This window comes from Canis lupus, chromosome 16, assembly GCF_003254725.2.
Source record: "Canis lupus dingo isolate Sandy chromosome 16, ASM325472v2, whole genome shotgun sequence".
NCBI classification, from domain to species: Eukaryota; Metazoa; Chordata; class Mammalia; order Carnivora; family Canidae; genus Canis; species Canis lupus.
This window is the reverse complement of record NC_064258.1, coordinates 44,323,384-44,337,259: the sequence shown is the minus strand read 5'-3', so window position 1 is coordinate 44,337,259 and position 13,876 is coordinate 44,323,384.

The window sequence follows — 13,876 nt, the reverse complement described above, 5'->3', positions numbered from 1 at the left end:
ATTAGAGGAATAACCAAAATTACGTATTTTCTTACCATCCAACAGAGAACTTTAAAGAAGATATGCACAGGTAAATGAAGCTGGTGCTACATTTTAGCATGTACAGATTAGCAAAACTAAGACAAGCAAAAAAAATAATAATGAGCAATGTCACATAGAAAAACACGGACACCAAGTGAAAAATCTTTTTAGAAAAGTCACACTCATGTAAAGACATTAGGAATACTTTCTTATTTTATTTTGTTTATAGCATCTGCTTTCAATCCACAAGAATAACATATAAGGGCAGCCCGGTGGTTCAGCGGTTTAGCACCGCCTGCAGCCCAGGGTGTGATCCTGGAGACCCGGGATCGAGTCTCATGTCAGGCTCTCTGCATGGAGCCTGCTTCTCCCTCTGCATGTGTCTCTGCCTCTCCCTCTCTCTCTCTGTCTCCCATGAATAAATAAATAAATAAATAAATCTTAAAAAAAAGAATAACATATAATAAAAAATCTTGTCTAAGTCAAAAGGAACTCTTTCATAAACATAAAAATGACAAAAGTCTGTTATATGAAGATTTTATTTCATACATTAATTGGCAGTATTTTATTTTTTTTAAAGTACAAGAAATAAAGGTATATCTTTCAATTAGTGATACATGTTAATATAATTAATTCCACAGTATCAAAGGAGTATGGAGCCATTTGGATATTTTCCAGTGATCAATTATGGATACTTAGCCATGGCAATGGCAGAGAATTGAGTCACAATGACTTGGGGCTACTGAAGATATTGATAGATAAAAGCTAACAAATGCTGCACATTTTTAAATATCCAGGACAGTCCTGCATAATGAAGTGCTGTCCCACCCCAAACACCAATAACATTCCCGTTGAGTTCTAATTTGTTGGCAGAGCTCACTGTATAAACTCAATCCTTTTATCTATCCAGAAATATTCCAAATGCTTGTCATGAGATCAACACAGCTGAACTGTTGATTTAGGCTTAGAGAGGACAGACCTGATGACACCCTATGGAGCTAGGCTTCAGTGTTCCCCCAGCTCACCCATGCCACTCAGAGATTTCCTAAGATTTTGTCAGTTAGACTCATCTGTATCTCCAAAGAGCTACAACTACCAAAGGCAGAAGAATATAAGCAGAGATGTAGTACACTGAGTATTCTTTATGCTAGTATTTCCAATCTCTACTGCTACGCTGGAAGAAAGGTTTTTTGGAACATTAAGGTAGGTAGGTCCCAAGCCTACAAAAGTGGTCAGCTGAGTGAGAGGATGCTTCACAAAGTGCTATATGTGTTTTGTGAGAGTCAGATGCTCAGATCTCTGATTTCATTAGCACATTAAAAATCATTTGGTCTCTCAAGAATGGACTCACATAAATGATGCTCATTGAGGCTTGTTTTCTCTAAATGTCAAATTGCTCTGGTCAACAGAGAACTGCATTTTCTTCATGGAGGCAACCTAGGCACAAAGCCGCCTAATATGATGACTTGACATTCATTCAAGATCAATGTTGTTTCATAGGATAATCCCACTATCAAGAATGTATTTCTATTTCACCTCTCAAAAATCCCATCTAATCCTTCAAGACAAAATTCAAATACCTCTCTTGAGGCTTATTACTTGTTTTGCTCACCCTGAATACCTAGTGTATACTATTATCCACTTCTTTATCATTTTGCACAGACTATGGTGCATTCTAATCATTTAAGAGTATCTTATTTCCTCTACTAAATTGCAAGCTCATTGAGTATGACAGCTGTAACCATACATTCAAAGAACCTAGGGTAACAGGTATTCAAAAACACCCTTCAAATAGTTTGGATCCTGACTCTTTAAATGAAAAATACTTGGGGAGATGTAATGGTAAGTTTGAATCAAATTAACTAGTTATTAAATGGTGGCATTAAAGGTGAAGTCTGACCTGGACTTCCAGTTATAACTGTAGATCAGTAGGTTCTGAATGATTTTAGTACACAGGGGACATCTGATAACATCTGGAGACATCTCTGGTTGTCAAAAATTAGAATGGAGTCAATAGAAGGATACTACTGACATCTGATGGTAGAGGCCAGGCATGCTCTAAACAATGAAGAAGACAGCCTACAATGAAGAGGACATCCCCACCCCTAATGTCAAAGAACTATCCAGCTCAAAATATCAGTAATGCCAAGACTGAAGAATCCTGCTCTAAATCTATCAAATTAGTTGCTATTTCCCTGTTTCCCATGCACTGGCTAAGCTTTGGGACTTATGGAATTCATTGAAAGTATAACCTTTTTAGATAATCTCAGAGTTTCTGAAAAGCCATCATCATCTTTACCATCATCATCAACATCATCATCATCTTCAATAGCAGCAACATTTTAACAAGATTAAATATTAAGGCTGTTTGAGGGATTTGTGGGAAACCGGATCAGGGTCTTCACCATTCTGAAGTCCAGGGATGAGAACTACATGTCTGCTAACACCAAAACTATTAAGTACTAGAAATTTTCAGAGCATTGCCATTTTCTCAGTCACTTTGAATCTTTCCATCATAAGCACCTCTTATACACTGACTTTAAAGATGAGACTGGAGATAAACTATTTTAAAGAATCAAATTTTTTTTCTTATAGGCACATATTTTTGGAGAATCAAATTCTCTGCCTTGCTTATATCATAACTTATGTATATTAAAATTAAGAAATTTCTATTTAATCAAGTTTTATTTCACCTTGTTATAGGCTTGCCATGTTCTGCTTGTTTGGTCCTTTATAGAGCTTTACATTGACTTTTCTGTAGATTTAGATTTTAAAATCTAGATTTAGAAATAAGTGGGTAAGAATTTCTGTGTCCTTTTTCTGAGGGGAAACAATCAAGCTTCCTTATCATAGCCCCCATTATCCATCCCTTTTTAGTTATTTCCAGTTTATTCATTTGTCCTCTCTAATAATTCCTTATGGTAAGGTTTACTTACCTTTTGGTTTGTTTTGGTTTGTTTTGGTTTGTTTTGTTTTGTTTCTTTACCTTCTAAAGCCCATGGTCTATAACACACACACACACTCACACAAACACTCGCTCACGCATGCACACCATATATACTCCTCTCTTCAGGGCTAGTATACACAAATAAAAAATGAAAGAAATGGACAATAAAGTATTTTATCCAATGAAGAAAATTGAGCTGCATCCTAGAAAAATGAATAAGGATCTGTGGATTCAGATTTTTTTAATTGTCTTAGCTCAGTGGTGGTGAGTGTAAGAAACTGAATGGTGCATGGCCCAGATGATTGCACTAGTGAATTTTATCAAACATTTAAGAAAGAAATAATATCAGTTCTCTACAATCTGGTCCAGAAAATAGAAGCAGAGGGAATACTTCCTAACTCATTCTACAAGGCCAGCATTGTTCCAATAAAACCAGACAGACATTATAAGAAAGAAAAACTAGGGACCAATATTTCTCATGAATATACATGGAAAAATCCTTAATAACATATTAGAAACTGAGTCCAACAATGTATAAAAAGAATAATCATACAATGATCATACCTAGAATCTATTCAGGTATCCAAGATTGGTTAGGCATTTGAAAATCAGTTAATGAAATCCATTATATCAACAGCCTAAAAAAGTTATAGATACATAACTACATACATACATCATACATACATGATGATGATGATGATGATTTTGGATTTTTCAGGAACTCTGAGACGATCTGAAAAGCACACCCCCCAGTGAACTCTATAGATCACTGAATTCGATCAGTTCATGGGAAACAAGAAAAAAAATTCATTGATTTAATATACGTAAGCTAAGAGGCCAAACTCCTTTTAATACCACAATATATATCCCACATACTTTGACTTAACTTTACTTTGCAAGGGTAAATAGATAAATATAACAGTCAAGTCTATTCTACAGAATTGTATAAGAAGAATGATTGAACTTCATGAAATCATCTTGAAAGTCAAAATCAAGACAATGTTTTTGTTTAACATATTGCAGAAATGACTCATATTTTTGATTTAAGAGATATAATATGAACAATCAAGAGGCTCTTTTATTAAAAATGTGAGAATATAATCTATAAGCAAAGCTATATTTAAAGTAGGTAGGGCTGAATTTTAAAAAGTCAACTTTTATAAAATAAAATAAAATTTGAAATTCACTGAGGTGAAATACATTAAATATCATATGTCTTGATAGGGAGAGAACAAAAATGGCCATATGAAATTTTACATATATTGTTCTCATTTTGAGAATAATTCCATTAGAAAAAAAATAAAGCATAATGTTTTAAGTGTAAACCTAAGTCCCAAATACCAGCATTGAACTTAAATGAAAGCTCTATCTATGTCAGTGGGTAGAGTTTCTGCCTGAAGGTTCACCTTTTTCATCTTGTACTAAAGCAAATTTTTCCTCCCCCTCTTCTTTCTAGAAAGAGAGAGACAATGCAGGCATGCCTGCAGGGAACGCACAGAAGAAGAAGGGAATCTCAAGTAGAGCTTGGATGCAGGACTCAATCTCACAACTCTGACACTATGAGCTAGGCTGAAATCAAGAGTCAGACACTTAACTGATCAAGCCATCTAGGTGCCTCTAGTTAAGCAGGCCTTTTATAAACTACTGTACATTTTCCATAGTCTTCTACTTTTCTGCATTTACCTCCTTTTTTGAGTGCATAATGCATTTCCATATACTTCCATCTACTAAAATATTGTCTGACATACTACTGCTTGAGCTAAATTTGGCTTTTACAAAGCCACATGGGAAAAGGATACTAATATAGTAATTAACACTGTAAAAACTACAGCCATTTGTCATTTGCCAAGCTATGTTTACACACTGGCAAAGAACTAGAAAGTAACTTTTTCTTATTACCTGCTGTGGGTTTATCATTACTAGCATAAGGAATTTTCTCCAGATTCTTAATAAGTTAAATATAAATTGAAATTTTCTTTTTTTCCCAAAACTTAGCCCTGCTGTATATTCCTATTTATATAAGTACTGGACCCCTTTACAATTAGAAGCAAAAGCCAAGGAAACAAGCAGTATTTTGTCAGTTTACTACAAAAAAATTATATATCTGTCAAGTCTGCAGGTTCTAAGATAGCATCACTTCGGAAGCACAAGAGTTTTCAACTTTTTTAACTCTTCTCCCATTTGAATTATAAAATATATATTAAAAGTAATTATTTTCCCATCTGATGAATCATTTTTTTATTTCTTAAAAATATAAAATTCAGAAACCATATATTGATTCAAAACAAAAGTATACACCCTCTAAAAGTATCATAGTAATAATAAGTTTTTTCATTGAAGTGACTCTTAAAATAAAAACATTAGTTTCTTCAACAGTAGTGTTGGGAAAATTGGACAGCCACATGCAGAAGAATAAAAATGGACCATTTTCTAATACCATACACAAAAATAAACTCAAAATGGATGAAAGACCTAAATATGAAACAAGAATCCATCAAAATCCTACAGGAGAACACAGGCAGCAACCTCTTTGACCTCGTCCACAGCAACATTTTTCTAGACACATCTTCAAAGGCAAGGGAAACAAAAGCAAAAATGAACTATTGGGACTTCGTCAAGATAAAAAGCTTTTGCACAGCAGAGGAAACAGTCAACAAAACTAAAAGACAATCCACAGAATAGGAGAAGATATTTGCAAAGGTCTTATCAGATAAAAGGTAGCATCCAAAATTCATAAAAAACTTATCAAACTCTACACCCAAAAAACAAATAGTCCAGTCAAAAAATGGGCAGAAGACATGAACAGACATTTCTCCAAAGAAGACATACAAATGGCCACCAGACACATGAAAAAGTGCACAACATCACTTGGCATGAGGGAAATACAAATCAAAACTACCATGAGATACCACCTCACACCAGTCAGAATGGAGAAAATGAGCAAATCAGGAATCAACAGATCAGTTGGTGAGGATGTAGAGAAAAGGGAACTTTCTTACACCATTGGTAGGAATGCAAACTAGTGCAGCCACTCTAGAAAATAGAGCTAAAAATAGAGCTATCCTATGACCCAGCAATTGCCCTACTAGGTATTCATCCAAAGGATACAAATAGTGATTTGAAGGGGCACCTGCACCCCAATGTTTATAGCAACAATGTTCATAATAGCCAAAATATGGAGGGAACCCAGATATCCATCGACAGATGAATGGATAAAGAAGATGTAGTATATACACACAATGGAACATTACTCAGCCATTAAAAAGAATGAAATGTTGCCATTTGCAAAGATGTGGATAGAACTAGAGGGTATTATGCTAAGCAAAATAAGTCAGTCAGAAAAAGACAAATATCATATCATTTCACTCATATGTGGGATTTAAGAAACAAAACAGATGAACATAGGGGAAGGGAAGGAAAAATAAAATAAGATGAAATCAGAGAGGGAGACAAACCATCAGAAACTCTTAAGCATAGGAAACACTCTGAGGATTCCAGGAGGGGAGATGGATAGGGCGATGGGATAACTAGGTTCTGGGCATTAAGGAGGGCACTGGATGTAATGAGTACTGGGTGTTATATGCAACTGATGAATCATTAAACTTTACTTCCAAAACTAATAATACACTATACATTAATTAAATTTAATTTTAAATAAAAAATTTAAAAATAAATTAATACAAACAATTTCTAAGATATTAATCAAAGATCCACTGAGTGTTAGAAACTGAGCATAGAAATACATATCAAACCTCTATTCAGGTCTCTGGGAGCTTATCATCCAGTTAAGGTGAGAAGTTATATAGTAATAATAATAAAAATAATAATGACAGTAACAAAACTAATCATATGCATTATAATGCTATATGTAATATAACCTAGTACATAACTATATAATGATTACTATACTCCAAACATAAGTTGAATCACTTTTCATATATTAACTCATTTAATACCCAAAACAACCCTACAGGATTGGTATAATTATTACAATTATTTTCATTTTACAGATAAGGAAAATAAGGACAAACAAGGAAGAAATGGTAGAGATGGAATATGAACCCTGGGTCTATGCCCTTATTACACTCTACTGCCTCTTCTCTTATAACATGACATATTGGCAAAGGTTACAAATGTTAGGCACCAAATAAGCTGTACACATAGCAAATACAAAAGAAGTATGGGAAGAAGTCATTGTGGGTTGAAGTAGTCTGAAAGGATTTCAAGGATTCAAAATGAATGAGGTTAGATTTTAAGTGAACAGGAAAACGCTACAATAAGCAGGAAAAAAATGTATGAACAGAAAGAGGAAAATGGGAATCAATTTGTAAAATTTGGTGTATATTATCCATTAAATATCCTATGGGTTCCTCAAACTCAACATGCCACCCTGAGATTTTATAAAATCTTTTTCAACTATTAACTTGTTTTCTCTGTCTCTCTGGTCAGAATATAAGCTCCATGGGAACAAAAATGTGCCTGCAACTTTATGCTTATAACCTTAGGGACTTTCATGGTGCCTGGCATAAAATAGACATTCATTTATTTGCTAAATACCTGAATAATTAAATATACAAAGGAATGAAAGTCTAAGTTTGGTTCAGCTTCCCTCCCCCTCCAAACAAACAAACATCAACAAAAACAAACAATTTAATTGCTTTTATGTATTCCCTATTTAATGAGTAGCACCCACATGTTCAGGCAAAAGACCAAAAAATCATCTTTGATTAGTCCCTCCTTTCCATTATTGCTCTACATATATTCAACCATAAATTTTATTTTCTTCCTTGTAACTCTTCCATTTCTGTTCTCACTGCTATTGTTGTATTTCTATCATATATTTTGCTTGGAGTGAAGCCTTTTTATGCATCTCTCTGTCCTTGATTTTTTTCCCACTCCATTCCCCACATTATAGTGAGAGTACTGTGCCTGTAATATAAATCTGATTATATCATTCTCTTGTTAAAAAACCAGTCAATATTAGCCATGGCTTACTTAGTTGGTTGAAAGTCTGACTCTTGATTTTGGCTCACGTCATTTTGGCTCACAGTGATCAAGCCCCGCATGGGGCTCCACACTCAGTATGAAAGTGTGCTTGAGATTCTCCATCTGCCACTCTCCCTGCTCACAATCTCTCTCTCTCTCCCTCTCTCTCTCAAATAGATAAATAAATTCAGAAAGAAAGAAAGAAGAAAGAAGAAAGAAAGAAAGAAAGAAAAAAAGAAAGAAAGAAGAAAGAGAAAGAAAAAGAAAGAAAGAAAGAAAGAAAGAAAGAAAGAAAGAAAGAAAGAAAGAAAGAAAGAGAAAGAAAGGAAGAGAAAGAAAGGAAGGAAGAAAGAAAACAGTCAGTAGGGTTCCATTGTCCTCAGGTAAAACACAATCTCCTTAACATGGCTTAATATGTCCTTCATAGTCTAGCCATTGTATACCTATTCTCTCAGCTTGAGAACATGCCCCATAACTAACACTATGTCTTTTTGAAGCCTACATTTTACAATTAATGAATCTCTTTATCAAGTGACTTTCTTCTCTACTTCCCTTGAATTTTTCCAAATTACCAACATAATCTGAATCTCTCCTTTCTCTTTGCCCCCTTTAATTTTGCTTCATAAAATTTATCATTACATCTTGCCTTTAATCTTTATTCTTTTAGAAAATTTTCCATAACTTGTACAAATACTAATTGTCTTTTAGACTGAAAGTCTATATGACTATAGAGACCAGCAATCAGAATTTTATTATTTGCTATTTTGTGAGCAGTGCCTAACTAAAGCTTAGGATTATTAACATAATGTTCAACTGAGTCATATACAAGGAATATATGAAATTGAATGTTAAGAGATTTTTTTTTTTATTGATCTCAAATTTACCACCAGTATCCAAAGTTGAAATAAGAGGATATAACACCTTCATTTTCTAAATAGAGCTGGAGAAAACTGAAACAAATACCTCTCCCAAGTATATAAAGAGGTGCCAGACACTTTGAAAGTAAAGGTAGGTGAACTTTAGTTCACTTTAGAACATAGCAGCAGAAATTATCCAAATTGAAATACAAAGGGAGGGGGGAGATTTCTAAAAAAAAGAGTGAAGCCTTGGACTTAGAGAAAAATATTAAGTGGATTAACGTAATTAGAATCCCTGAGGAAAGAGGGGGTCAGAAAAAAATATTTTAAAAATAATGGCTTATCATTTTTAAACCATTTGGGGAAAATTATTGACCCCATTTCCAAAAATCTCTACAACAAGTAAGGTAAACAAAATGAAAATCACACCAACGGGATCCCAGGGTGGCTCAGTGTGGTTTAGTGCCTGCCATAGGCCCAGGGCCTCATCCTGGACTCCCAGGATCAAGTCCCACATCAGGTTCCCTGTATGGAGCCTGCTTTTCCCTCAGTCTGTGTCTCTGCCTCTTTCTCTCTCTCTCTCTCTCTCTCTGTCTCTCATGAATAAATAAATAAAAATCTTAAAAAAAAAGAAAACCACACCAAAACATATCATAATCACAATTCTGAAAAATCAATGGTAAAGAGAACATTTTAAAAGAAATCAGATAATAAAATATGTATATATATATATATATATATATATATATATATATATATATATCAGGAACAAAGATAGCAATGGTCTCTGGCTTCTCATCAAAAAATAATGGAACGATATCTTGAAAGTAAGTCCCGATAGGAAAAAGAATAACAAATAACTGTTAAAATAGAATTATATTAATGACAAGAATTTTTTTCAAAAATGATGGCAAAATAAAGACCAATACCAATAAAAACTGGAAGAGCTTATTGTCAGCAGATGTGCACTATGAGAAATGTTAAAGGAACTTCTTCAGGAGGAAGGGAAAAAATATCAGATAAAATTCAAATCTCAGAAATAAAGAATGTTAGGAATAAAAGTGAGTAAACATAAAGCATACTTTATTTTAAAGATAAGTGATTATTTAAAGCAAAAATAATTATAGTGAATTGAAGCATTAGTAAAATGTGCAAAAGTAAAGTAGTTGTATTAGAGTGCTCCAGAAAAACAGGAGCAGTAAGATATATATGCACATATCCTGAGAACTAGAAAAGTCAATGGCACAGTTCTAGTCCAAAGGCCAGGAGGTTCAAAACCCCCAAGGAGCTGATGTTTCAGTTCAATGGCAATCAGGCAAGAAAAATTCTCTACTACTCAAGGGAGGGTCAACTTTTTGTTCTATTCAGGTCTTCAACTGTTAGGGAAGTAAATCTGCTTTGCTCAGATAAGCTTAATTTAGTCTGTTAATTTAAATGTTAACCTCATCCAAAAATATCCTCATAGACATGACCAGGCTAATGTCTGGCCAAATATCTGGGCTTCCTGTGACCCAGCCAAGTTGACACATAAAGTTAACCATCACAATAGTAATATGATATTTATAGAAATAGAAATTAAGTTTATTCCAAGTAGGAAAAGCAAAAGGAAGTGTATGGTAGTAAGCATCTAAAATATACATGAAATTGAATATTCTTTTCTTTAAAGTAAACTGTGAGAAGTTAAATATGCATATTGTAAGAGCTCTCTCACACACACAAAGACAAGAAAGCTAAAAATCCAATTGTAGAAATAAAACAGAATACTAGGAGATAAAAAATTAATACAAAAGAAGGCAAGTAAAGGAGGGGGAACAAAAAACAAGTGTCACAAATAAAGAATGAAAAGTGAGTAACAGACTAAAACATAACCTTATTGGTTATTGAATTCATGTAAATGGTCTACATCTAGTAAAAAGGCATAGATTCTCATACTGGAGAAAAATAAATGCCAAATAACTGTCTATAAAAAATAAGCTTTAAATATAAAGAAACAGGTCCATTGAAAGGATTGGAGAATGTATACCATGCTAACATTAATGAGAAGAAAGATGAATTAACTCCGTGGATACAGTATATGTCAGGACAAGAGATAGTACCAGGAATAAAGGGGGGCATTTCCTAATGCTCTTCAATTCATCAAGAACATATTAAAATCCTAAATACATATATAACTAATAACCCCATTTAAAATAGAAGCAGAACAGACTAACTAAAGTGACAAATTTAGAAATTCACAATTTTAGCTAGAGATTTTAGCCCTCGTTGCTTAATAATTGATAGGACAGATAGAGATATATTCAGAAGCAGTACAGAAATTTCAATCACATTATTACAAGTATCATTTTCACAAAATCACTACTTGAAGTTATCTCGTTCATGTATTTGGTTCCTTGTCCACTGCCCATCACCCCATTGCCATGTAAATGTTACGGTAGTAGGGACTTGTGTCTTTCTCACTGTTCTATTCCTAGCTTTTACAACACTACCTGGTACATAGTAAGTGAACATCATATAGTTGAATGAAGAAAATGATAAATTAATAGATTCAATTGGTATTTTGAAAACATTATGCTCTCTTTTCAGGGAGGTTCTTAGCATGCAAATTAGGACATACAGAGGAGGAATTATATCTATGAGAACGTATTTGAATCAACAAATCAATACTCATAGAATTCTAATCAAATATTTCTGTTTTAGACCAGGTACTTAATTTTCATGTCAATTATGAAAGATAGGATTAATAATGTAAAAAGATACTTATATTCAAATTTAGTTACAAAGAAACAGCATCTTTTAAAAATCAAAAAAAATGAGAAACTAAATGATGTCTTTGTTTGAAAGAATCTCAGCTAAAGATTTATGTCTCTATTAGTAGGAGGCAGGCCATTTTCACTGGTTTCATACCTTGCTAACGAAGAAGGTAAATAGGAAGGACTCTAGCTTATCTACTGTCCTAAACTGAAATCAAAGTGTTCTGGCTTGTGTCCAGAAACTTGACCAGGATTCTACTTATTGCAATATTTATAAGGATCTACATAGTGGATGATGAGTTCAACTCAAAGTCACAGAAAATACTGTTTGGCCTCTAACCATGATTTCTACCTGAAATGAATGCTGAGACACAGAACCATTTGTAAAGGATCTTTCAGAAATCTTTGTCCTGCTATGTCTCATTCCACACCTGTCTGCCCCTTATCCACCACTGTATCTATTTTAACTGAACGGTTCTTAAAATGATGAAGTAGAACATCAGCTAATAATAAGAAGGTCTTACACCATGGATACTTCTGTTTGCAAACAATGGAAGTCATACTGTGCTGATCAATATTATAGTCTCAAGTGTGTTAGACCTGGACAATATAATGCTGCTAACTGGCATCATTCTAAGTGCAAAGTAATAGGAAGAATGTGTGTTGGTCATCAATTATGAATTGGATTTCACAGTGTGCAGGACTTCATCCTCATGCAACTGTAAATTATGATTTTATTTTAGAACAGGGACTCTGTTTTTTGACTAACTTTAAAAAGAACGTGACACAATGTGAAAATGGACATTTAATAAATACTCCTTTCTACACTGTGCACAGGGAACAGGTAATAAATGCTGTTGTCTGACTTGATAATGATGATGCCAGGCACAGTAGAGAGACAATTAATGATGTTCTTTGATTGATGATGAGAGAAGCAGTACAAACATGGATTTTTCTTTGTCAGTTTTCCCCAAATAGTCCTGAACAAAAGTAAAATGTGCTCCAGCCAAGAAGGAACCTAAAACACTAAGTTATTTGAATCTTTCTTTTTTCTGTGTTTCATCTTAATAGTAGATATTTATGATTTATTGTATATTAGGAACTGTTGCTCTAAGTACTATATACATATTAATTTGTTTAGTTCACAAAGCCACCCTAATGATGATGATGATGATGATAATAATAATAATATAATAATAATGATTCATTATTGTGTTTCCTGCTTTTATAGATGAAGAACAGAAAACACAGAGAGGTATCTTGCCCTGGGTTACAGTAGTTTTTACTTTTGGCTCTATTACATATAGTACTGCAGTGAACATTCATTTATATATACACACATACATGTTGAGTGAACATTTTTTCTGTTGAGTAAATTTTAGATATGAAATTGCTGGGTTATGGGACTTATATATGGCTATTTTTAATAGATATTTATAGACGGTTTTCCCAAGTAATACTGTGTAAGAATTTTAGTTGTTCCACATTCTTACCAACACTTTATGTTTGTCTTTTTCATTTCAGACATTCTGGTCAGTATGCAGTGAAATCTCATGTGATTTTAATTTGAATTTCTCTGATGAGTAGTGAAGTGTTGATACATTTATTGGTCATTTGAATACGCTCTTTCATTAAGTGCCAGTTAAGTCTTTCACCCCATTTTGTCAATTCTTTCCTAACTGATCTATAAATTCCACATAATCCCAATTTACATCTTAGCAGGATGTATGTGTGTAAATTAACAATTACTGTCCTTCTAATTGTAGAAATTATATGGAAATGCAAGCAGTCAAACATAGTCAAGGATATTTTAATTTTTTAAAAATATTTAGTTATTTATTTGAGACAGAAAGAGTACAGGGAGGGGGGAAAGGGAGAGATAGAGAGTCTTAAGCAGATTCCTTGCTCAGCACAGAGCCCAATGTCGGGCTCCATCTCATGACCCTTGCAATCATGACCTGAACCGAAACCAAGAGTAGCATTTAACCCACTATCACTCAGATGCCCCACTCAAGGACACTTTAAATAGAAGGAATATAGCTGGAGAATTTACATTACTAGATGTAATTATAAAGTTATAGTAATTAGCACTTTGTGGAATAGGCTCCTGGATAGATAGACCAATAGAAAAGAATAGAGAATGTGGACTTATGATGAAAGTGACAGTAGGAAAAAGATAGTCCTTTCAATAAATAATTCTGGGTCAGCTGGTCAAAATGGAGGAGATGAGGGAGGAAATTTCCTTTAAAAAAGGAAATTTTTTAAAAAATATTTTATTTATTTGTTCACGAGAGACACACACACACACAGAGAGA